Source organism: Chiloscyllium plagiosum, chromosome 3 (genome assembly GCF_004010195.1).
Source record: "Chiloscyllium plagiosum isolate BGI_BamShark_2017 chromosome 3, ASM401019v2, whole genome shotgun sequence".
NCBI lineage: Eukaryota > Metazoa > Chordata > Chondrichthyes > Orectolobiformes > Hemiscylliidae > Chiloscyllium > Chiloscyllium plagiosum.
The window spans coordinates 105,529,081-105,553,385 of record NC_057712.1 but is presented as its reverse complement, the minus strand read 5'-3'; positions in this window follow the sequence as shown (position 1 = coordinate 105,553,385).

Here is a 24,305-nt window from a genome sequence, read left to right as displayed (position 1 = left end):
GGAGTTGAGGCTACAATCAGATCAGCCATGATCTTCTTGAAGAATGGACATAACTAGAGGAGATGATCTACTCTTACCCTTAATTCAGATGTTGATATCCATACCACACAAGTGCCAAGTGATGACTATCTTCAACAAATTAGAATTAGGTTTTATTGCCTTATGCACTCAACAACAGGGATACAGGAGTACAGTGAAAAGTGTACAAAGTCACAATTCTCCGGCACCATCCCAGGTACAAAGGTACGAAATATTGGGAATAAAGTGGAAAAGTAAAGAAATAAAGTTTAAAGTTCAACATTACAGCCCTCCTTAAGTGCTTAGCCATGGATCTGGATCCAGGCTCTTCCAGCCCAATGCTGAGACTATCGCCAGCAGGAAGCAGTTGGCCAGCCTCAAATCCCTTCACCTTGCTGCTATTACAGATCCATCTTCTCTTGCCCGCTGCCACCGTGAGACCACGCTGGGCCAATCCTGGCAATGCAGCTGCTGCTGTACCTGCCAGGTTCCACACCAGGCACTAAGCCCAAACTCACCTCTATCTCCCACTGCCAGGAAAAAACCTTGCCTCCAAAAGCACTGGGCACCTTGATGCTGTCCAAGGTCACCACAGAAGATATGTAGGATTAAAGTTAAGAAGACCAGAGAAAGAGAAAAAGGTAAAAGCAGATGGAGCAGACGAGCTCCAGGCTCCTAGACTCACACCACACTGCTACTCTGCCACCATCATGACCGGCTGGCCCATGATATTCAGAATGCTTCACCAACATATTACTGTGGGATATCATTGAACAGAAACTTAGCTGGACCACAAACATAAGTAGTGTATTCATTAGAGTGGGTCAGAGACTGAAAAGTCTACAGCATGTAACTCTCTATCTGACTCTTTACTATTAACAATGCAGAAATATGGAGCAGAATGGAATATTTGCCTGGATAAGCGCAGCTCCAATCATTCATCAAACTCAGCAGCATCCAGCAGAAAGCAGCTATATTGATCAGCATCTCACTCACCATCATTATGTCCAATGACCTGTTCAGAGTTTGAATACAAAACTGAACAGTGACTAGTCCACTTTGATTGAATTCCCTTTGAGCTTTTGGAAAAATTAGGATGAGGTGCTGTGCTGCACTGTTCTCTTTATTCTTTGAGAGAGCTGAGCAACTTCAAAGACTCAGTAGTATCGAGCATAAGTAGGATTAATTTATTTGAACCCAATTAGGAATTTCTGGCTAAGTTTAAATCTCCACAAATAAAGTAGGACTTGTTTAAAGAACTGTGTGGACTATGCGTTTTGTTTGATTGATATATTTATAAGCAGCTAACAGAATAGCATATTTTGAAGATATTTTTTTATTTGGCTATTTTTCTTTATTTTGAGAGATTACCAATCACTTTTGGCATGTGAGTGTTTCCTCAAATGCGATTTTAATGGCCATATGATTTGTTATAAAAGTTGCACAATTCAAATTTCAAACAAAAATGATAGCTAAATTCACATTAATTAAAGGTAATGTTGAGAATTTTATTTACTTTTTTTTGTTTCTTCTTCATCTTTCAAGGCAAAGAAAACCACGTTCTTCATCAGTGGCTGTTCACTATCATTCCAGCAGGTACATGGGTGAAGGTGGGGGTGTGGGAGGGTGCGGGGAAATGTTGGTTAAGTAGCCTGATTGGCTGGTTTGCAATGGACAGAAATACCAATAATTCAAGTTCAATTCCCACGCCATGAAAATTCCATCTTCTCAGAGTCATCCCTCACCTAAGGCATGCTAAACCACAATAAGGAGAAAGTGAGGACTGCAGATGCTGGAGATCAGAGCTAAAAAATGTGTTGCTGGAAAAGCGCAGCAGATCAGGCAGCATCCAAGGAGCAGGAGAATCGATGTTTCGGGCATAAGCCCTTCTTCAATGAGTCCTCCCTTTCTCATGCTGCTCTAGGTCGATCTCAACTTCACCTTTAGTTTTACATAGGTGACTGCTAAGGCTGGTCTGTGGCTCAATGTTTTTGCTGTAAGTAGGACAGGGTAAGTTGGTGGCTCAGGATTTCCTTTCCTTGCATTTTCTGTCTGTCTCTAATACACACTTGCTATTGAAAGTGGTTTTGCTGTTTTTACTTTGGTTATACCAGGTGCATCAATCCTGAATGAGGCATTCTGGAGACTTGAAGTCAATATGAAAACTCCTAAAAGCCAATCCTTGTAGTATTTCCTTCAACAACCATGAAAGTATATCCCAAACTCAAGATCTACGTAGAAGATTTGCTTTGTTAACAGTGTGTCAGGCACTTGTCCCCATTACCACCTAACTCAGTTGTGCCTGTCTTAATTTTGTGTAGATATTTGCCAGACTAATCTGTTTGAGCACCTTAGTGTCTGGGATTTAGTGCTGCCATCTGATATTCACAGCTTCCAAATGCGGTACAACTGTAAATGGTTGAGATTTTGGGCAGGATTTTGCAACGTCATCTGAGTCTTACTAGCAATAAGCACAATCAGAAAGTTGATCGCTGTTTTGCACTTTATCCAGCTGCTAGACAGACATACATGTCTTCATTCACAGAGTGATACATTTAACTCTGCCAAAGGATATACATGTTTTGATAATTCTTGTATATGCCTCATTGTCAGTAAAAGCAGCTCACAAGAGTGTGCTGCTGAGACAAATAAAGGTATCCACTGCGGACAGATTCTAGACATGGACTGAAATCTTGGGCTTCAAATAGTGCTTTCCTGAGGTGAGCTGACTAGTATGTCAGTTTTCTTTGTGCTGATCCTGAGACTGTAGTTGGTGCATGCATTGGAGAATAAAGCTACGCAATACTGCATGTCCAGTTCTAAACCAGTATGTAGTGCACTATCGTTAGAAAACAGTAAATTACAAAATCTGTCCTTGAAGGTATTTTCTCACAGCCATTTTGCATTAAGTGTCTTCTCATCCTTGTGATATCTGATTGCGATGTTAAAATTACAAGGTATGGGAGAGCATGGCAGTGAGAAAAGGGACCATTGCTAGCACTCAACCTTGTTTAAATGTACCAGTGGCATGGTATGGGTAAGAAGACTCATCAAATGTTAACATATGGTTCATGTTTCCTGTAGGATTAGAATTAGAATATCCTTTACTGTCATGTGTACTCGTGTACAGAAGTACAGAAGTACAGAAGTACACGAGTACAGTGAAAAGTTGACAATCTACGTAATGGATACTGGGTGTGTCTGCCTCAAGGTGGCTTGGGGACTGAAGGACATATGGTTGAGGGGGTCTGACAATGACAGGGGACACAGATGGAACATTGTATTGGGTGAGGACATGATGGAGTGAAGGCTGAGGGCTAAAATGCCTAACAACCACATGGAGACTTGGGTCGATGCCCAGCAAGTTTGCCCAGCAACCTCCTTACTTTGAGCCTGATCAGGAGGTGGCAGCCACTAATCCAGATGCCCCAACTCCAAAAGACAAAAGTTCCAGGTGAACCAGTTGGCATTCATAAGAAGGGAATGCAACATCTTGTGACTCAAGCTGATGTATATCGCTGTCACCAGTGTCACAACTATCCTGTATTCTGAATACCTATTTCACATGGGTTTCATTTGGTGCCATTTCCTTCTGCATATCACAATGTCAAAGCACCGGACACAGGATGTCCCTGTATCAATTGAATTTTCCAACAGTGGTTGGGGTGATAGAGGTGTGTCTTTTTGAAATGATCAGCAGAAACTGAGGCGCTAACTTGACAGGATCCCAACAGAAAGCCTCTGCTATTAAAAAACGATGATTTCGGTCTGCAAATTCTGAGCTTAAATCTCCTGCAAAAAAATGACTCTGATCATTGCAGAGGATAAATTGAAGAAGATCCAGTCATGCTTTCAGACATAAATTGTAAATTAGCTCTAGACTCAGCTAATATCTGTCCACCTTATCATGTTTTAATTGGTTAATAGCTCCATGTAGGTGCTTGAATGATATAATTTCCACTGGACCTCTCTGCTTGTTAATGCTTCATAATACATCTAATCACTAATCATATCTACTTTGTGAAAATTACTGTTGTAAGAAGTTTTATATAAGAACATGTGAATAGGTGAAGGACTAAAATGTTTCTTCCCCTGTCAATTTTCATCTCACTGGTATCTCAATTTTCCCATCATTACATCTGGCTATATTTTGATAAATATAATGTTTTTATTTCTCAGACTATTAGCTTTCTTAAAAGAAAATTCAAATCATGCTTCACTGTGGCTGGTGGAGAGAGGTGGCTGGGAGCTGTTGAGCGGCAAATCCAGTCCACTGCTACTCACGCCATGGTGGTCATGGCCTGAGTAGTTGTTCCAGTGTTGATGGATTGGGATCCATTCTTTTTCTCTGATGTCTTAGCAGCATCTGCAACAGTGACAAAGTGAATGATCTCTCAGTCATCTGGAGTTAATCTGGATGGTCAATTGGTTCACAGAAGTTGAGAATGGACCCCTGTCCTCAAGAATTGGTTCAGTCTTCTGGCAATGGTAGGGGCTGGAGTGTTGACGGCGATAAGGCAGCTTTGGCAGAGGCGACGTTCTGCGTCTGGTCAGTGGCAATGAAGGCTTCCTCCACTGTGTTGCATCCTCAGGGAATGGTTTTGCAGCTGTGCAGTGTGGCGGTGTTCCAAAAACCACTTCAGAAATTGCTGAACAAAAAAATGCAATTTGTCCAAACTTTATATGATTTATTTCTTTTTATAATTTATATAATTAAAATGATGCCAGTTTATGGCAACTTATACACGTTTTAATGCTTTTTCCTTAATATATGTATCAGTAAATTACTGATACTATTGAATTCTGATTTTTAAAAAAATTCTGAAATCCTTTCAACGTCACTTTTCATTTCTATAGTGCCATCAACAAGAGTGTTACCAAATATTTCATACCTAGCTCCATATGGGGATATTACAGCAAATTACCAAAAGTTTAATCGAAGCAGTGATTATTACATTAGTTCTAACCTGGTCTGAAAGGAATATGGAAGATGTCTGATTGTACCAAATATCAATTCAACATGAAAGGCCTGAAGTTCTTCCTACCCCAATGAAACAATTGACTTAACAGGGCCAAAAGATTCTCTTCTAAGGAAATCCTGTTACCCTTCCCCCGTGATGTGATCCCAACTGGACAAGTCAGATCCCTAGTTGAAATCCAACTTGAAAGATCATATGTCGAGAGTGTAGTGCTGGAAAAGCACAGCAGGTCAGGCAGCATCCGAGGAGCAGGAGAATCAAAGTTTCAGGCATAAGCACTTCATCAGGAATTGAAAGATCGTCTGTTTATTTTTACCAAGGTGGTCGTTCATTAAAACACAAGCATGTAATGCTGCAAATTTTGTTTTAACAATAAACACAAGTGAAAGAAGATGAAATAGAACACAACCTTTTACATATTACACAATTTGAAAAGTTTCAAAACACACAGTAAAGTACAATCCCAACTAATTCAACTCCAGCACTTGACTGTGCTTGAACACGAGAAAGTGTTCCCTTCTTCATCAAATGTATAGATTTGACTTTTGTTTTTTTCAATTGCAAGTTTTGAGAGGAGGGTAGACTTTCTCTTGATAAGTCATACAATTGACTTAGACTTACTCTGGCAAAAACAGAAATTGCTGGAAAGGCTTAGTAGGTCTGGCAGCATGTGTGGATATCTGACAATACAGTGGCTTTTAGATGTGATTTTTGTCCTTTTTTTCAAGAGACATTTTAAGGCAGAGGTAATGAGCAACCTACCAGACCCATGCGAGAAAACTGCCTGTGAAGCCTTGTTTTCTTTTAAAAGTTGGAACAATGGAAGCAGCCTGAATGGGTGTGGTCAAGCTCTTACAGAATCAAGACTTTCAGTTTAGATTTTTTGTTTTACCTTTTAGCAGTTGTTGCGAGGGTCTCAGCAGTGTTGGAAGCTGCAGTGAATCTCTCTCAGCTGTTACACTCTCCCAAAGTTTTCTCTTCATGTACTTTTTCTCCTGGGTTACTGATATTGCATGTGAGACAATCTGTTTTCTGAATTTGCCTTTTGCCAAATGTGTGTTTATGGGATGTTACTATATTGGGGCAGTTAATTAATAATACTTACTGCACCTATTATTCGGTTGAATTTTCCAATAGAATTAAATTATTCCAGTTCCTTCTTTCTTTTGTTGTATTTAACTACAGTGAATGAATAATGTGTGTTTTCCTTTAAATCCAGTAGTTTGACCAATTAAATTGCATCTGGAATGCAACGCCTTACATTTACCCTTAAAATAAGAAAACGTTGGGGTCTGGACTATCTTCTGAATTTTGTGGGGATTTGGTCTCGTCCATAACAGAGAGAAAAAACAGAGTTAACATTTGGAGACACTTGTTCAGAACTAGCAGCCAATTTGAATGGCTTCTCATTATTCAGTTCGGCTAAAAACAATGTGGTTGTTTGCACATCTATCAAATTTTCAAAAGTGCTTTAACATCTGTGTATCCATATAATTTTTCTGCCTTCTTTCAACAGAGGCTTTAACGGTGTTATGACAGTACTGATATTCAGAGCAAACGTGATAAAATTGACTCATGCCAACATAACTCAAAATTTCACAATTTATCCTAGGTGGGAAAATTCAAATAGTATTTATTTTCACTTCTTTAAGTGGTATTTAACCTTGTTCCATAATTTGGCCCAAATAAGTTACTTAAGCCTTGGCAAACTCATACTTAGAGTCAGAGAGTCATAGAGATGTACAGCACAGAAACAGACCCTTCGGTTCAACTCACCCATGCCGACCAGATATCCCAACCTAATCTAGTCCCACTTGCCAGCACCTGGCCCATACTACTCTTCCTCTTCATATACCCATACAGATGCCTTTGAAATGTTATAATTGTACCAGCCTCCACCACTTCCTCTGGCAGCTCATTCCACACACACCACCCTCTGTGATAAAAAGTTGCACCTTAGGTCACTTTTATATCTTTCCCTCTCACCCTAAACCTATGTCTTCTAGTTCTGGACTTCCCCATCCCAGGGAAGAGACTTTGTCTGTTTATCCTATCCTATCTACCTACAACTGTACTTTCAAGGAACTATGAACCTGCACTCCAAGGTCTCTTTGTTCAGCAACACTTCCTAGGACCTTACCATTAAGTGTATAAATCGTGCTAAGATTTGCTTTCCCAAAGTGCAGCACCTCCCATTTATCTAAATTAAACTCCATCTGCCACTCCTCAGCCCATTGGCCCATCTGTTCAAGATCCCAGTAACCTTCTTCACTGTACACTACACCTCCAATTTTGGTATCAAACTTACTAACTATACCTCATATACTCATATCTAAATCATTTATATAATTGACGAAAAGTAGAGGACCCAGCACCAATCCTTGTGGCACTCCACTGGTCACAGGTCTCCAGTCTGAAAAACAACCCTCCACCACCACCCTCTGTCTTCTACCTTCGAGCCAGTTCTGTACCCATTTTAGCCAAATTTAAAACCAAATTGTGTTTTTGTAACTAATCAAATGGTGTAAATGTTCTTCCCAGGTTTGGCTCAAACAAAAAATCTATTGATGTAAACCGTGCAACTGCTTAGTCATTTGATGACATTATTGGTTAATTATTGGAACATTACTGGTTCATTTTTCTATCCAAAATTACAAAAACCAATTGGCTCTGTGAGTCCATAGAACTTGCCAATATCCTTATACCAAATTGTCCAATTTGTTCAACATGTGTCCTCCAATCTTGGAATAGGATATGAGTCTGTTTTCTTTAACATTTTGGCTTTGCAATATCCAATACAAATCCTTATGACCCCTCTGATATCGATAATATCACAATAGGTATGCTCCAGTTTCTATGACACTGTTCAATAATGCCTTTATTCACTATGAACTAAATCACTTCCCTCACTTTTGAGCTATTCTTTCTGGATTGAGTCTATGTTGGTACGATTTTATACACAATGCATTCTCAACCTTAACATCAAGAACAGTCAAAGGCACTTTTCTTGGCATGCTCATCAAAAAGCATTTATGTTTTGTTAATAGCCTTCATAAGTCACTGCGATAATGTCCTGAAGGTAAAACATAATGTCATTGAGCAGTTTAAGCACTTCCTTATTATGCTGGAGGGATAAATATCAAAATTTTAAGATTCTTTGGGGAGTGCAAGAGGTTGTTCCTTGCAATGAGAAAGTTGAGGACCGCGTAGTGATTCTAAAGAAGTCAGCTAGCTGGACCTCATAGAATATGAGTTCACTCATTGGGGCTGTTAATCTGGTCCTATCAGGCAGCCCTGGTTGACAGACCAAAAAGATGAGTGTCTGAGTTTCTGACCTTCTGGGTGCTGACTTTGACAAGGCTGTGCCAAAGTTAAAGACTTTTCATGAGTCCTAAAGGGAGAATTGGTGATGGGATACCGACCTCTGTGGAGTTATTTCAGACCAGAAGTCACATTGTCAGAATCTCTGCCCCTGTAATGCAAGAGACAAGGATGATATAGCATTCTTAAGTGGCATGACAGGGTAAATATTAAGAGCATGTTTTCTTTCATGAGAGAGTGTAGGAGCAGAGGACATGGTCTGAGAATAAACTGAATTAAGACTGAAATAAGGAGATATTTATTCTCTCAGGGGTTGTGAATCTTTGGAATTCCTTGCCATAGAGAGCTGTGGGGGGTAGAGTTCTGCTGTATATTTAAGGCTGAGATAGATAGATTCATGATCAGTCAGAGAATCAAGGATTACAGGGAAATTGCAGGAAAGTGGATGTGAGGAATGTTGGATCCTACATGGTCCTATTGAATGGAAGAGCAGGCTCCTGGGACTGGAAGGCCAAGTCCTGTTCCTATTTTTTAATGTCTTATGGACTTTTCTGTTTCTTTCACTTCCTGGACTTAGAGACATTATAGTCTTTTTTGCTGATTAGGTTGTTTCAACATTCTCAGCATCAAATAACTCTCTAAGGTTTTATACAAATATTTCTGGTCCAAAGCCTTCAATAAAAACCCTTACATTGAGGTAACATGTTTCCCAATATTGCAAACTAACTCCTTTCTACAGAACAAAGTGTTTCTTACATGTAACGCTCAACTAATGTGAACTGAAACAAAAATACTTCCAAGCTATGGGACTGTTCCCAATGCATAAAAACTTTTTTTTGATTCTTATAAAGTGAAAGCAAGCTGATAGTTTTCAATATTTAATCTGGCCGATTTCTATTTTTGTCTCTGATTTACAGCATTTACAGTTCCTTCGGTTTCAGTTCCCTCACTCGTGCTGTTTTATGAAAAATGCCATACCTTAGAAATACTGATGAGTTAATTGTTAATCCCCCCTCTGTACTAATTCATATAGCAATAGTTCAATATCTAATCTCGAAAGTAAATGATGTAAATATACCTATAAATCACATACCTTACATCACACATGGGAAACAAGCTCCTGGGAAGGAAAGTGTACGCCTAAAAGAATATTCTCAGCCCCGCAAAGGGTGTCTGAATGTGATCCCTTTAAGGCTCAGATGTATAAAAAAAGTTTGATAGTATAAGGAGAAAAAGAGCTAGGTAAAGAGTTTCTTCAGTTTTGATTCATACCAATATATCCAATATTAAGAGTCAATTTAAGCAAAGAGAGGCAAAAGGGTAACTTACTGTAATCTGGAAGAAGAAAATGGCTTTCCTCAATTGCCTTGAATTTGTGGTGCTGTATTATTGCTGAGAATGCAGTGCAAACTCACTAACTGCTGGAGCAGATATTGCATTATAGCAGTAGAGAGTCTAAAGAGATTCAAAGCTAATAAGACACACTTTGTTCGCAGATTGATTTTAGGGACAGACCTTGTGGCATCATGCACCTGAATCAAGAAGCCCAAGGATCTGTCAATATTGGCTCCAAAGTTTCATCACCATCGCTGTATGCAAGCTGCCCAGGGGAGAAGATTTTCTTTTCTTTTGTTAAGTAATTGCTTAGTTGAAGATATTACATAAGATATCATGCACATAAAAACCTTGTCCAATTTTCTATTCATAATCTACTGCATGGTCTTTTCCACTCTTGATAATCTGAATCAATTTACAATGTCACTTACTTGAAGAGATTAATCAGGCAGGCTTCATCTTTGAAATCATGTTGGTTGTCACCTACAAAGTTATTTTCAGTTATTCATATAGGTTTATATAAATCTTGATGCCAGTGAGTGATTCCATTAATTTTATAGTGATAACTAGCAACCTCATGAGTTTCTGGTTATCAAAAGTGCATTAGATTGTCCTCAAAATTCACTTCGATTCTCACCTGAAGTCTCTCATACTTTTCTATAAAATGTATAGGCTACAAATTTATTGTAGATCTGGGATTGTGAAGAGTTATAATATTTAAATCACGGAGCAGTTCTGAATATCTTAAATGTTAAAACACTAAAAAAGATTACGATGTGAGATTACTATAAAAACTCATTTGGGAGCAAGAGGATTGTACCATCACTGAATTGTCTGTCCAGTTAATAATAGCAATAAGGTCTTCAAAATGCTTTAAAAGTCATTAAAACTGAAGGAGAGTGACTGTTCTGCCTAAATACCTATCAAATGCAAAAGTTTAATTGTGACAGGATTTGACATGTAGCAATAGTCGGTCCCTGCCATTAATGAGCATTCTCACTGCGTTAATGATATGGTTAACCAATTGCAGCCTCTTTATCTTAGCCTCTAATTGGTGCACAGGTCAAAACAACAACCAAAGGTTATACAGAGTGCATCAGGAAAATAACATGAAAATGACAGAAAAAAGGACCACGAACAACAGACTGTATTGATGTGCAACATTAAAATGAAAGAAGTACTCATTATTCCAATATATATGCCAATCATTCTTGAAAGGGGTATTGCAATTGAAAAATAAAATAATTTCTTTTTAGGTAAAAGGAAATTCAAAAGACATGTCAAAGAAGTCAAGAACAGCAAAGGTACCAGCCTGAGCCGCTTAAAGCATTTCTGTACTTTTGCAGTCCAGTGTATTAGGTTAAAGTTACACTTTGAAAAATTTCTACTGAAGTATTCATAGAGTCATAGAATCATACAGCTTGGAAACAAGCCCTTCAGCCCAACCTGTCCATGCCAACCAGGTTTCCGAAAATGAACTAGTCCTGTTTGCCTGCATTTGGACCAAATCCCTGTAAACATTTCCTATCCATGTACCTGTCTGAATGTCTTTTAAATGTTCTAATTGTGCCCACCTCTACTACTTCCTTGGGCAGCTTGTTCCATATACACAGCACATTCTGTGTGAAAAAGTTGCCCCTCAGGTCCCTTTTAAACATTCCCCTCTCACTTTAAACCTATGTCATCTGGTTTTGGACTTCCCCATCCTGGGGAAAAGACCTTGGCTCTTCACCCTGTCCACCCAGATCTGGCAGCATCTGTGGAGAGAGAAACAGAGTTAACGTTTTGAGTCCAGTGACCCTTCTACAGTATTTGGTTTGATGGTTTGGTCTGCTGGTCAATGGCACTGGGAGTTAGGAATATTTTGAAAGATTCTTTATGAATGATAAAAAGCTTGCATTTACATAACACTTTACATAGAGTAATGGGGCTGGATGAATATTTTTGAGCTTTGCTTGATGAATTTTGGGAAACAAATAGTTTTTGCGGTATTGTCCTGGGGAGAATTATTAGGAAAGATAAAATCAATGATACTGTTCATGGCATATGGAAACTAAATTGACTCATCAAAAGATGTTTTCTTGTTCCAATGTTTTCTGTCTGTTAATCAATGAATGTCATTTCCCTATTTCCCCTTTCTTTAAGATATTCTAAAAACATAATTTTAAAAATATTTCCTTCATTGTCTTTCTCAAACATGCATTTTTGGCCAGGCGCATCAGACAGAACCACTCATTGGGCGCCAGGCCCCAGCCTTTCCCCACGATGCTCCCAGAGCCTGAGTGCCAGGTTCTCTCCATCCAGAGTCACATTGTTGACTGCTGTATATCACGGGGTGGGGGAGGTGTGGGGGAAGCGATAGGGTTAGTTAGGGAGGGATATGTTTTTACAGTGGGGGTGCGAGGGAGGGGGACGTCTTTACTGAGAGACTTTTACTTGGCATAAAGGTGGTAAGGGAGGGGTATGTTGTTTGTTGGGAGGTGGTGAGGAATTCTGATTTCAAACCTGCGCTGCCTAGCGGCTTTACCCACTCAGGAGTAAACCCTGAGGAAAAATCAGGAGCTGGAGTCTCTAAGGTGGTCTGACGTTGTCTTCAACCTCGTTCTGGCAACTCCTGTGATGACACTGGTGCCAAGCTGTATCAACTCTTTCCCTTCCCTTGGACAACATCACTGATGTGGAGAGGGGAGATCTGCTGCATGGGCAAATGCTGGTCTTCCATACAACCTTGCCCAGGCCTGCACCCTGGAGAGGTCACTCCAGCATCATCTTACCGTAACAGCACAACATGGAAAGCAGCAGTCTACCAGTTATAAGCCTGAGCTCGACTGGAGTAGAGCAAGGTGTCAGGGCCGTTGCTCCTCATTGGACAGCTACCTCCTGCCTCAAGCTGGGCAGCCCCAGCCAATTAGGTGCTGTCCCACCACATGGGTACATGGGGCTTAGGGACACAAGTACAAACTGTGACCTGTAAACGCTGCTACCAAGCATAACGAGAAGACAAAGAAAGAAGCCAGCACTCAGATTAGAATACTGGAATGTACCATGATCACTGGTATATCAGATGACCTTTGGGAGATCAGCGATACAGGCAAGACAGCAGTGAGTAACAATGAACTGCTGAGACTACAAGTGGATATTGCAATGCTCCAAGACACATGCCTCACCGAATCGGGACCCCATATGCAAAAGAGACTATACGTTCTTCTGGCAGGGGAAGGGCTCAGACGAGACCAGAGAACATGGTGTCGGCTTTACCGTGAAGAACTCACTGCTGAAGATGGTAGATCCTCGTGAGAACGGGACAGAGCGACTTTTCTCACTTTGACTCCATATGTCTGACCTGTCAGCATCTACGGCCCAACCCTCTACTCACACAAGATGCAAAGGACGAGTTCTATGAGCAGCTCTCAATGATAATACAGGGGATCCTAGGTCAGGAACAGTTGCTGCTAATTGGCAACTTCAACACCAGAGTGGATACCAACTACGAATCCTGGCCAAGCTGCCTGGGGCAGTATGGGATTGGTAGTACGAATTGCAATTGGCAATGATTGCTCAAGCTTTGCACTGTCCATGAATTGTGTTTCACCAACACCAACCTCCAGACCAAAGCTCAGCACAAAGTGTCTTGGCAGCATTCTCGCTTCAAACACTGGCACCAGAGAGACCTGATAATCACCAGGTGCTGCCACCTGAGAAACGTGCTCATGATTCGCTCCTTTCAGAGTGCCAACTGTGACACGGATCACTCACTGGTTTGCTGCAAGATCAGACTTCGACCAAAGAAGATGCACTATGCCAAACCTTCAGGCAAGCAGCACATCGATGCCAGTAAGACCCAACACCCAGACAAAGTGGCAGAGTTCATCATGTCACTGGAAGATGTGCTCCTTGCAGACCCACCAGAAGGAGATGCTCAGCAGAGATAGGACTCTCTCAGGGACATATTCCACAGCACTGCACTCAAGGCCTTTGAGCAGAAACAGGCAAGACACAGGCCTGGTTTGAAGTGAGCTCAAGTAAGCTCACCGCTATCATCGAGGCAAAGCGTGTTGCACTACTAGAACACATTGCCACTCTACCCAGGCAATACTGCAAGTGCCAAGGACAGCAAGAGGCAAGGCCCAGAAAACAGCCAGATGCTGTGCAAATGATTACTGGCTACAACTATGCAAACGCATTTAGTCATCATTTGACACAGCCAATATCTGTGGAGTACGAGGGGATCAAGAAAACCATTGGTCCAATCCAGAGCAAGAGAGCACCACAAAAGCAAGCACATGGAGAGATAAATGGAGCATTATGCCAAACTCTATTCCAGAGAAAACAGCACCTTGGACAGCATGCTTGATGCCATGGAATGCCTGCCTGTCATGGAGGATCTGGATGCATTGCCAACTGCCGAAGAGCTGAGTAACGCAATCGACAGCCTGCCCACTGGGAAGGCACCAGGATTGGATGGCATTCCACCAGAGGCCATCAAGTGCATAAGAGGCATCCTGCTAACCCACCTGCACGAACTACAGCTCCAGCGCTGGAAAAAGGGAGCAGTGCCACAAGACATGAGAGACTGCAATGTTGTCAGCCTATATAACAACAAAGGGGACAGAAGCAACTGCAACAACTACAGGGGAATCTCTTTGTTGAGCATCGTTGGAAGGTCTTCTCCCATGTGGCCCAGAACAGAATGCAGAAAATCACCAAAAGGGTATATCCCAGGTCTCTGTGCGATTTTAGGTCAGAACGCTTCACAACTGACATGATCCTCTCCCTGCAACAGCTACAAGAGAAATGTAGAGTACAAAGACAACCACTCTATGTCACCTTCATTGAACTCACGAAGGCCTTCGACCTTGTGAGCAGAGACAGCCTGTTCAAAACCTTCGCCAGGATAGGCTATCACCCGAGGCACCTCAGGATAGTTCAGTCATTCCACTCAGACATGAAGGGCGTCGTTCAGTTTGACGGCTCTTCTCAGAGGTCTCCAACATTCACAGTACGTGTGATGTAGGGCTGTGTGCTAGCACCCACCCTGTTTGGCATCTTCTTCGCAGTCATGCTGAAGCATGCCTTTGGAACATCAACTGCTGGTGTCTACCTCCACACCAGATCCGACAGGAGGTTGTTCAGTTTGTCCTGGCTGAGGGTGAAATCTATGGTTCGTGAAGCACTCATCCAGGACCATGTTGTTTGCAGACGATGCAGCAATTGCAACATACTCGGAAGAGCAACTGCAACGCCTCATAGACAACTTCTCCAGAGCCTGCCAAGACTTCAGCTTGACCTTCAGCCAGAAGAAAACCAATGTTTTGGTTCAAGGTGTTGAGCACCCCCTTGCCATTACAATCAAAACTGCGAGCTGGAGATAGTCCATGGGTTTACATACCTTGGCTCCAAGATCACGGACAGTCTCTCCCCAGACTCCGAGATCAACAGATGTATTAGACGAGCACACTCAACATTCAATAGGCTGACAGAGAGAGTCTGGCAGAATGGAAAGCTAACGACCCACACCAAGGTTGCAGTTTACAGGATTGTGTCCTCAGCACACTGCTTTAAGGCAGCGAGACCTGGAACCTCTACTCCAGATAAGAATGGCATCTCAGCGCCTTCCACCTTTGCAGCCTAAGACACATCCTGGACATCAAGTGGACTGACTGAGTCACTAACAATGAGGTCTTGGCCCATGTCCAAATACCCAGCCTCTTTGCCCTGCTCCAACAACTCTGAAAGACCTGCTGTATAGGGAACTGGCCTCTGGCAAGTGAGCACAAGGGCATCTTTGTTTCAAGGGTGTCTGCAAGACAGACATGAAGTCACTGAACATGAATGTTGAGAGGTGGGAGGACATTGCAAGCGATTGATCTTGCAGGAGGCTGGAATTACGCAGAGGCCTAAAAAGAGCAGAAGGGAAACTCAGGCTTGCTGCTGAAGAAAAGTGCACCCGTTGAGAAATACCGGAGGACAGCTCCCTCGAGTGCAGTCGCTGCAGCGGAGACTTCCACTCCCGTGTGCGCATCAATAACCACAACTGGGAGGCAGTCACTGATTGTCACGACCCTCAGAGGCTGTTTGGAAGGTCATGAGAAGAGGCAGGCTGAAACAAAATGTCCCACTGGCTGATTCAAAGATTCGGAAGAATCAAAGTCCAGTGAATCGTGCACCTTGTCAGCTAAGTTTCTTCTTCTGCAGCAAATGCTGTAGAGAATGCAACGGTCAAATGGATCTCATGAGCCACATCAGGTAATACTCAGTTGATCACCACAGTGCAGGCCATCACCTTATAAGATGGAAAGCTGCCACACATGATCATTAACATGTAATTTACCAGCAACCAATATTCGAACAGAAATTTATTATCACAAGTATCTTTACAAAGACTTTATAATGAAAAGTTTTAAAAGTCGCCATACCATAATAAATAATTTAATGACAGAAATCAGAAATAAGAATTTTAAACAAGTAAAAGGCTAGCACAGTTCAATTTATGGCTTTTGGGTTCAGGGCACAATGGAAAATTATTGTTAATTTAATATCAATCTGGACAATTAAGAGAACTATGATGTACATTTTGATGGCTGCTCTACTAACAAAGATTGAAGCAAGATTTCCCAGGCGCAGATCCATGGTCTCATGAGACTAATAGATGCCACCATTCACCCTATCCATGCCCCATATGTTTGGATCTATTAATGATATTGACAATGGGTCAGACTGCTGAGACAGATAGTTGATTAGGGATGATATTGGTTCAAATCATTAAGAATAATCAATATTTAATTTTGTAAGAGCCATCAAAATGTACATCATAGTTATCTTAATTGTTCTGATTGATATTAAAATAACAGTAATTTTCCAGTGTGCCCTGAACCCAAGAGCCATTAACTGAATTGTGTTGAACTTTTACTTATTAATGATTTCTGTCATTAATATATTTACTATGGTATGGTGACTTTTAAAACTTTTCATTATAAAGTTTTTGTAAAGATACTTGTGATAATAAATTTCTATTGTAATATTGGTTGCTGGTAAATTACATGTTAATGATCATGTGTGGCAGCTTTCCATCTTATAAGGTGATGGCTTGCACTGTGGTGATCAACTGAGTATTACCTGATGTGGCTCATGAGATCCACTTGACCGTTGCATTCTCTGCAGTATTTGCTGTAGAAGAAGAAGCTTAGCTGACAAGGTGCACGATTCACTAGACTTTGATTCTTCCGAATCTTTGAGTCAGCCAGTGGAACATTTTATTCAGCCTGCCTCTTCTCATGACCTTCCAAATAGCCTCTGAGGGTTGTGACAATCAGTGACTGCCTCCCAGTTGTCTTCTATCTCCACATTGCACTAACAGATGCCCTTACAGCAAAAACATGGATGTCCAGAAAGTTGTGACAATTATTCCCTTTAATTCTTATCATCCAGTTGTGGTATTTTGTTATGTACATCAATATCAGGATAAAGAACAAGTGTAAATTGCCAGGTAATTATTCTACACAGGCACTTTGGCCAGTTTATTCCTCTTAGAATGCATTTACCCAGGTGCTCTTATTATATGAGATAAACAAAGGTTCAAATTTAATTTTATTAAAACACTCGCAGGTTAAAGAAGCAACTCTTACACAACAAATTAAGTTATCTTTTCCCCAAACTTGACTGAGTGCCTGAAAAACATATAAACTACTTGCCCTGGTAAACTTGATTGGGCTGATGGATTCAATTCACTGAACTCCGTCAACTGGACACACAGTTTCATTTTGGTGCGAAGGTGGCTCTCGCACAGAGTCTTCACTGACTGAGTTTTCGCTGAGGGAATGGCCGCTGAGGGAAAGCTGTTCCATCTTTCTTATCCCTTCTTTCTGGTCTCTTCTGGAACATTTTCTGACTTGAGCCAATGAGGCGATAGAACAGGAGTTACAGCACTCAATATGGTCCGGCCTAGGTGATCCTAGGTGCACTCATCCCCTGTTTTTTGAGGTGGGCTAGTTGGCCCTGTTTGAACCAAGAGGTGGATAGAGGAACATATCCTGAACCAGTCTTTGGTGTTTCTCTCGTTGAGGGTGATGAGTTCTTCCAGTGCACCCTGGTCACTGGTTTCTTCAGGTTTCATCCTGAAGATGTTCTTCTTTCAATGATTCACTTTCTGCAAGCCTGATCACTTGTTGGGATGCTATGTCAATGTACAATCCATTGTGATTTACATAGATCATGCCATCTTGTGTGCATTCTGTTCAGCTACAGGTCTTCTGTCAAGCGCCTGGTCCTGATATTCTAGCTTGCAAACAAATACATCTTCCTACTTCTTGTTTGATTTTGGTGCCAACTATTCCAGCCACATGATCAGCAGAGACTCAATGCTACAATCTCCTGTTGGTTTTCTGACTTAAAATGGGCAGTGACTGATCGATGGATTGTATTGATCTCTCGTAATATTGGGAAAATCCATTATATCCATTTCTTATTAAAATTGAATTGAGTTTAAGACTTATAACTGATGTCTCCACTGTACTGTTAATGCTTTACACTAAATTTGAAATATCTTCTCTAGGGAATACAACTGGGCACAATTTATGGAGACACCGGTTCACCCAAACCTTAGATTCTCTTCCTCAATCTCCCAAATCTTTATTCATACAGGAAGGGGGTATCACCAGCATATATTACCCACCTGTGATTGCCTGTGAGATAGCGGTGGTGAGCTACCTTCTTGAACTGCTGCAGTCCATGTGCTATGGGTAGATTCACAATACTGTTACGGGGTGGTTTCCAGGATTTTGAGACAGCAACGACAATGCACTCCCAAGTCAGCTTGGTGAGTGGCTTGGAGGAAAACTTGCAGTTGGTAGTATTCCCTTGTAAGTGCTGCCTTTTTCTTCTAATGGGAAATGATTATGTGGGATATAAATGAATTAATGTTATTTCTGCAAGTAAATTCTGATACAGAACAGGAATGAGAAAATGCATATTCAGCAAAAAGAAAGGATATGTTAGCATGAGACGTGAATACAGAACAATGGTGGATATATGGGCAAACAGGAAAGCATCTGTTTCCCCCTTACATGGAGACACAGGAACAAACCCTAATCAAAGAGGTCAAAGTGGCCTCTGGATGGAAATAGATGCTGATAGACTGATTCAGATATTTGTCTCGGACTGAAATTATTAAAGTGAGTGAGCTTTTGTTTCTCACAATTATGAGTTTGGAATGTGCTGTCTAACAAGCCTTGGTGAATTTCTGCAATGCATCGTGTAGAAGGTCCACATTACTGTTACTGGGCATTAGCTTTGGAGAGTGTAGATGTTCATGGATGTTGCGCCAATCAAGTGGGCTGCTTTGTCCTGGATGTTGTTTAGCTTGCTGAGTGTTGTTGGATCTGCACACATCCAGGTAAGTGGACAGAATTCCGTTGCACTCCTGACTTGTGCCTTGTAAATGATGGAAAGGCTTTGGGGATTCAGGAAGTGAGTAACTCACTACAATCTGCCTTTACGTTCTTTTCCAACTTTTGTATCACTAAACCTTTCCCCGTGCTGAAGTATCCATAAGGCAATGGAGCTACTTGTCCTTAGCTGGGAGTTTAGTCCATGGCTGACAAGACATATCCACATGCTGGTATTACACATTATTTGTCTGGAAGCCAAACAACCTCTGAATCTTTAGAATGGCCATGATGTGGAGGTGCCAGAGTTGGACTTGGGTGGACAAGGTCAGAAGTCATACAACACCAGGTTATAGTCCAACAGGTTTATTTGAAATCGCAAGCTTTCATCAGGTGAAGGCAATGTAGGATGAGACAGTAGGGCACTAAACAAGTTAATGTTCATCTATGGATATTTGAGAATTTGAATTCAGCTCACATAAATAAAAGTGATCATGAACTTTAGTGATGGTCTTTATGGGAAGGAAACTTATTGTCTCCTTCTGGCCTACACATGATTCCAATGCTGTACAACATAGTTGACTGTTAACTTCCATCTGAAGTCACGGAGTATTCTGGGATCTATTGCTGTCCTATAATAACAGCTATAATCAGCAACATACACACATATCCAGAAAGTAAATGCGAAAAATGCAATTTTACATTGAAGTTAATTACACCATGTATTTTATTACCTCTAACTATGCAAGAAAAATATGACCAATCTAACTTATTGTTCATTTAAAAATAATTAAAAGAATGTAATTTTTTATGATAGTACCCTTGATGTGAGTAACTAATTACCATTTTATATTAAAATGTAAAAAGAAACAGGTATCAAAGTTATGCATTAATCCTACATAATTTTTAAAGTCTTTCAGAGTGTATGCTGTATTATCCTGTGACATTATTAATATATGCTTATAGAAGGGTGCTTGCCTGATGTCAAGTAATTTGTTGTAAAATGTTGTATGGTGTGAAATTTAAAATTAGGATATAATTGTAATTGACACTTTAAATCAAGTAAATCAAATAATCACATCCATCTTATAATCTCAAAATGATCACCCATTAATTAAATGAAATTTAATGCATCAGGTATTGCATCGCAGTGAGTGATAATGAAGCCTTATAGCTAAATATTTCATGGCAGACACATGCTTATGCAGAAGATAAAGGGGTTATCTATGAATAACTAGTTGTGTGAGTCAGTGGGTGGTAGTAAACTGCATTTCCAATTTGATTTAGGCAGCCCACTTTCAGCATGCCAAAAAAAAGCAGGACAATACTTGTCTCATTTATTCAAACAATATCCACCCTCTAATAAGTGCCTTTCAATGGTGTTTTAGTCAATATAGCAGAATAACTCTGATTGCACAGAAGAAATTAATATCAGTGATAAATGTTCTTGTTAAAAAAAGGTAAGACAAGGCGCAGTTTGCTCTGTAATTAGTGAACATGAGTGAAAGAGAGCAAATGCATAGATTTAAAATGTGAGATGGTGGAACATTAATTATGGAGGAACATACACATTCTGTTAATTGTAATTAAGTATTTTTTCTCCTCAAATCTCTCTTTCCCTATTCTATTGCAAGCTCTGATGCTTTTCAGCTGAAGGTGTGTGGTCAATTATTGGATCATATGTTATAAGAAAGACCAATCTGGTTTCACACAGTTCATACAGTTATTTGTTCAATCTGGAAAATGCCTTTTTATATCTAACTGGATAGTTATTAAAATGTCCAGATTCTGAGATACAAATTTTAAAAAAATATAATCCTGATGTGGATGTTATTATGGTGAGATTAATCAACCCTACAAAGACATTTCTGAATTTGGAAAATGCATTCTCATGCGATTGTTCGTCTTCATGGCTAGGTCCCAAGTTAAACATGAACCCCTCTGGTACCGAATGTCATTATTAATGCCTGCCCCTCTACAATCATGCATGTCAGAAGAAAGTTCTCTTCAATGCTCCCGCATATTCAAACCAGACAAGATGGAGCATTGTAGACTAGAGCATCAGGCCTTGCTTATGCAGAAGTCAATGTTCTGGGCATTGTGAGAAATGCTTTGTCTAGTTTTATGACCTCTCTGATTGGATCTTTCCCTTAGACAGCTATAAAGTTGCCATCAATCCCAGAGTACACTGCAAATAGCATTTTTTTAAAAATGCATTATTTAAGACAAAATGACTGCATAAAATATTAGTGCCCAGACAGCAACATTCTTTTATAAGGTGTTTTAATGCATTCTCAATCCCTGGCCTTTGTAATGAACAAAGATGGGTGTTGGCTGTCTAGAACTCATGATGAATCCCTTTCACTTTCAGAATCAGTTATTTCTCCTCACATTTTTTGAAACAAGTTAATGTTTATTCTTTTTAATTTGAGTTGTTTCATTTAAATTGGCTGAATTTTGCAGTGTTAATGATATCAAAATTGTCAGGGTTCATTGGTATTAGTCCATTAAAGTTCATGACTTCTTGAGTGTGCACATGCATCAGGAAAACTTGAAAATCTAGTCAGTACTGTCAGCGTTCCTGTGCTGCTCCTCTGTTGTGTTCTCCACAGATTTCAGTCTCAAAGCAAATAACGAGTACTTGGAAATGACCACATTTACACTGTTAGTCTTGCTCGTAAGAACCGTTGAAAATGTTACATCCCACTGAATGGGGAATTTAACAATGCATTTAACTTTGCAATCTTTGCTGAGAAACCTCATTGGTTCTGAAAAGCGAATTTTATTTCAAGCTTTCCTGTTATGATAATTTCTGTATGTTTTTAATTGGCTTTGGAGTCTGTTTGGAATATTCCTACTTCAGTTGTAAACAATTATTTTGCAATCAAAGTTGTTTAACTAAAAGTGAATATAATCAATCATTTGGATGCAATGGTAAACCAAGGCCATGTCAATCAGAGCCAGGTACAGACACCTGGGCGCTGATATTGACCTTAACTCAGGCATCCATCCCTTGTACAACAACACAAACCCTGACAGGAACACAGTGACCCAGGCCCTGATCTGACCCCAGCAGTTCTGCTTTCACAAGCTGAGTACAGCAGACATCCTGGAACCCAGACCCTGATTACTGGACCCTGATGTATCTCTCTGCCCTGGACCACACTCTCAGGTAGATGGAAACGATACTGAGGCACTTTTCCCCAGTGTCTTGGCCAGTATTTCCTTTCCGGTAAGAGACAGAGTCTGGTGGTGGGAGAAGATTTCTGTTTGGACTAGAGGCTTGTGATAGGCTGGGGCTGTTTTCCCTGGAGCTTTGGAGGCTGAGGAGTGACCTTATAGAGGTTTATTAAATCATGAGAGGCATGAATAGGATAAATAGACAAAGTCTTTTCCCTGGGGTGGGGAAGTCCAGAACTAGAGGCCATAGGTTTAGAGTAAGGGGGAAAGATATAAAAGAGATCTCGGGGCAACGTTTTCATGCAGAGCATGGTACGTGTATAGAATGAGCTGCCAGAGGAAGTGGTGGAGGCTAGTACAATTGCAACATTTAAAAGGCATTTGGATGGGTATATGAATAGGAAAGATTTGGAGGGATATGGACCGGGTGTTGGTAGGCGGGACTAGATTGAGTTGGGATATCTGGTTGGCATGGATAGGTTGGACCGATGGGTCTTTTCCGTGCTGTACATCTCAATGACTCTATGACTAGCAGTGCTCCTCAGGGATCAGTTCTGGGTCCACTTTTGTTTATCATTGATAAATGATTTGGATGACAATATGGGAGGCATGGTTAGTAAGTTTGTGAATGACACCAGAACTGATGGTATAGTGGACAATGAAGAAGGTAATCTAAGATTACAAAGATATCTTGGTCAATGGGCTGAGGAGTGTCAGGTAGAGTCTAATTTGAATAAATGTGAGGTAGTGCGTTTTGATAAAACTAACAGAGGCAGGACATATACAATTAATGAGGAGAAAGTGAGGACTGCAGATGCCAGAGGTCAGAGTCGAGAGTGTGGTGCTGGAAAAGCATAGTAGGCCAGGCAGTGTCCAAGGAACAGGGGAATCGATGCTTCGAGCATAAACTCTTCATCAGGAATTCCTGATGAAGAGCTTATGCTTGAAACATTGATTCTCCTGCTCCTTGGATGCTGCCTGACCTGCTGTGCTTTTCCAGGACCACACTCTCAACACTTACACAATTAATGATAGAGTCTTGCATGGGGTTATGGGCGGCACGGTGGCACAGTGGTTAGCACTGCTGCCTCACAGTGCCAGAGACCCGGGTTCAATTCCCGCCTCAGGCGACTGACTGTGTGGAGTTTGCACATTCTCCCCGTGTCTGCGTGGGTTTCCTCCGGGTGCTCCGGTTTCCTCCAACAGTCCAAAGATGTGCAGGTCAGGTGAATTGGCCATGCTAAATTGCCCGTAGTGTTAGGTAAGGGGTTGATGTAGGAGTATGGGTGGGTTGCGCTTCGGCAGGGCGGTGTGGACTTGTTGGGCCGAAGGCCCTGTTTCCACACTGTAAGTAATCTAATCTAATCTAATCTAATCTAATCTAATCTAATCTAATCTAATCTAAACAAAGGGACTTAAGGGTTCAGGTGCATAGTTCTTTGAAATTTACATCACACATAGACAGGGTGGTTCAGAAGGTGTTTAACATGCTTGCCTTCAGTGCTCAGACCTTTGAATATAGGAATTGAGACATCATATTGAGATTGTACAGGACAGTGGTGAGGCCTCTTCTGCAGTATTATGTGCAGTTCTCATTGCCCCATTGTTTTTAAACTGGAGATGGTTCAGAAAAGATTTTCCAAGAGTGTTGGTGGAAATGCAGGGTTTGAATTATAAAAATAGGCTGGATAGGCTGGGACTTTTTTCAACCTTGGAGGTTGACGGATGACTTTACTGAGGTTTATGAAATCATGAGGGGCATAGATAGGGTGAATAGCAAAGGTCTTTTCCTTAGGATTGGGGAATTGAAACCCAGGGGGCATAATTTTAAGGTGAGAGGAGAAAGTTTGAACAAGACCTGAGGGGGTTTTAGACAGATGGTTAGTGTGTGGAATGAACTGCCAGAGGAAGTGGTGGATGCAGGTATTGTTATGTTTAAAAGACACATGAATAAGTGCATGAATAGGAAAGACTTGGAGGGATATGGATCAAACACAGGTAGGTGGGACCAATTTAGTTTGGGAACGGGTCGGTGTGGACTAGTTAGACCGAAATATCTCTTTCCATGCTGTATGACTCTATGATTTTA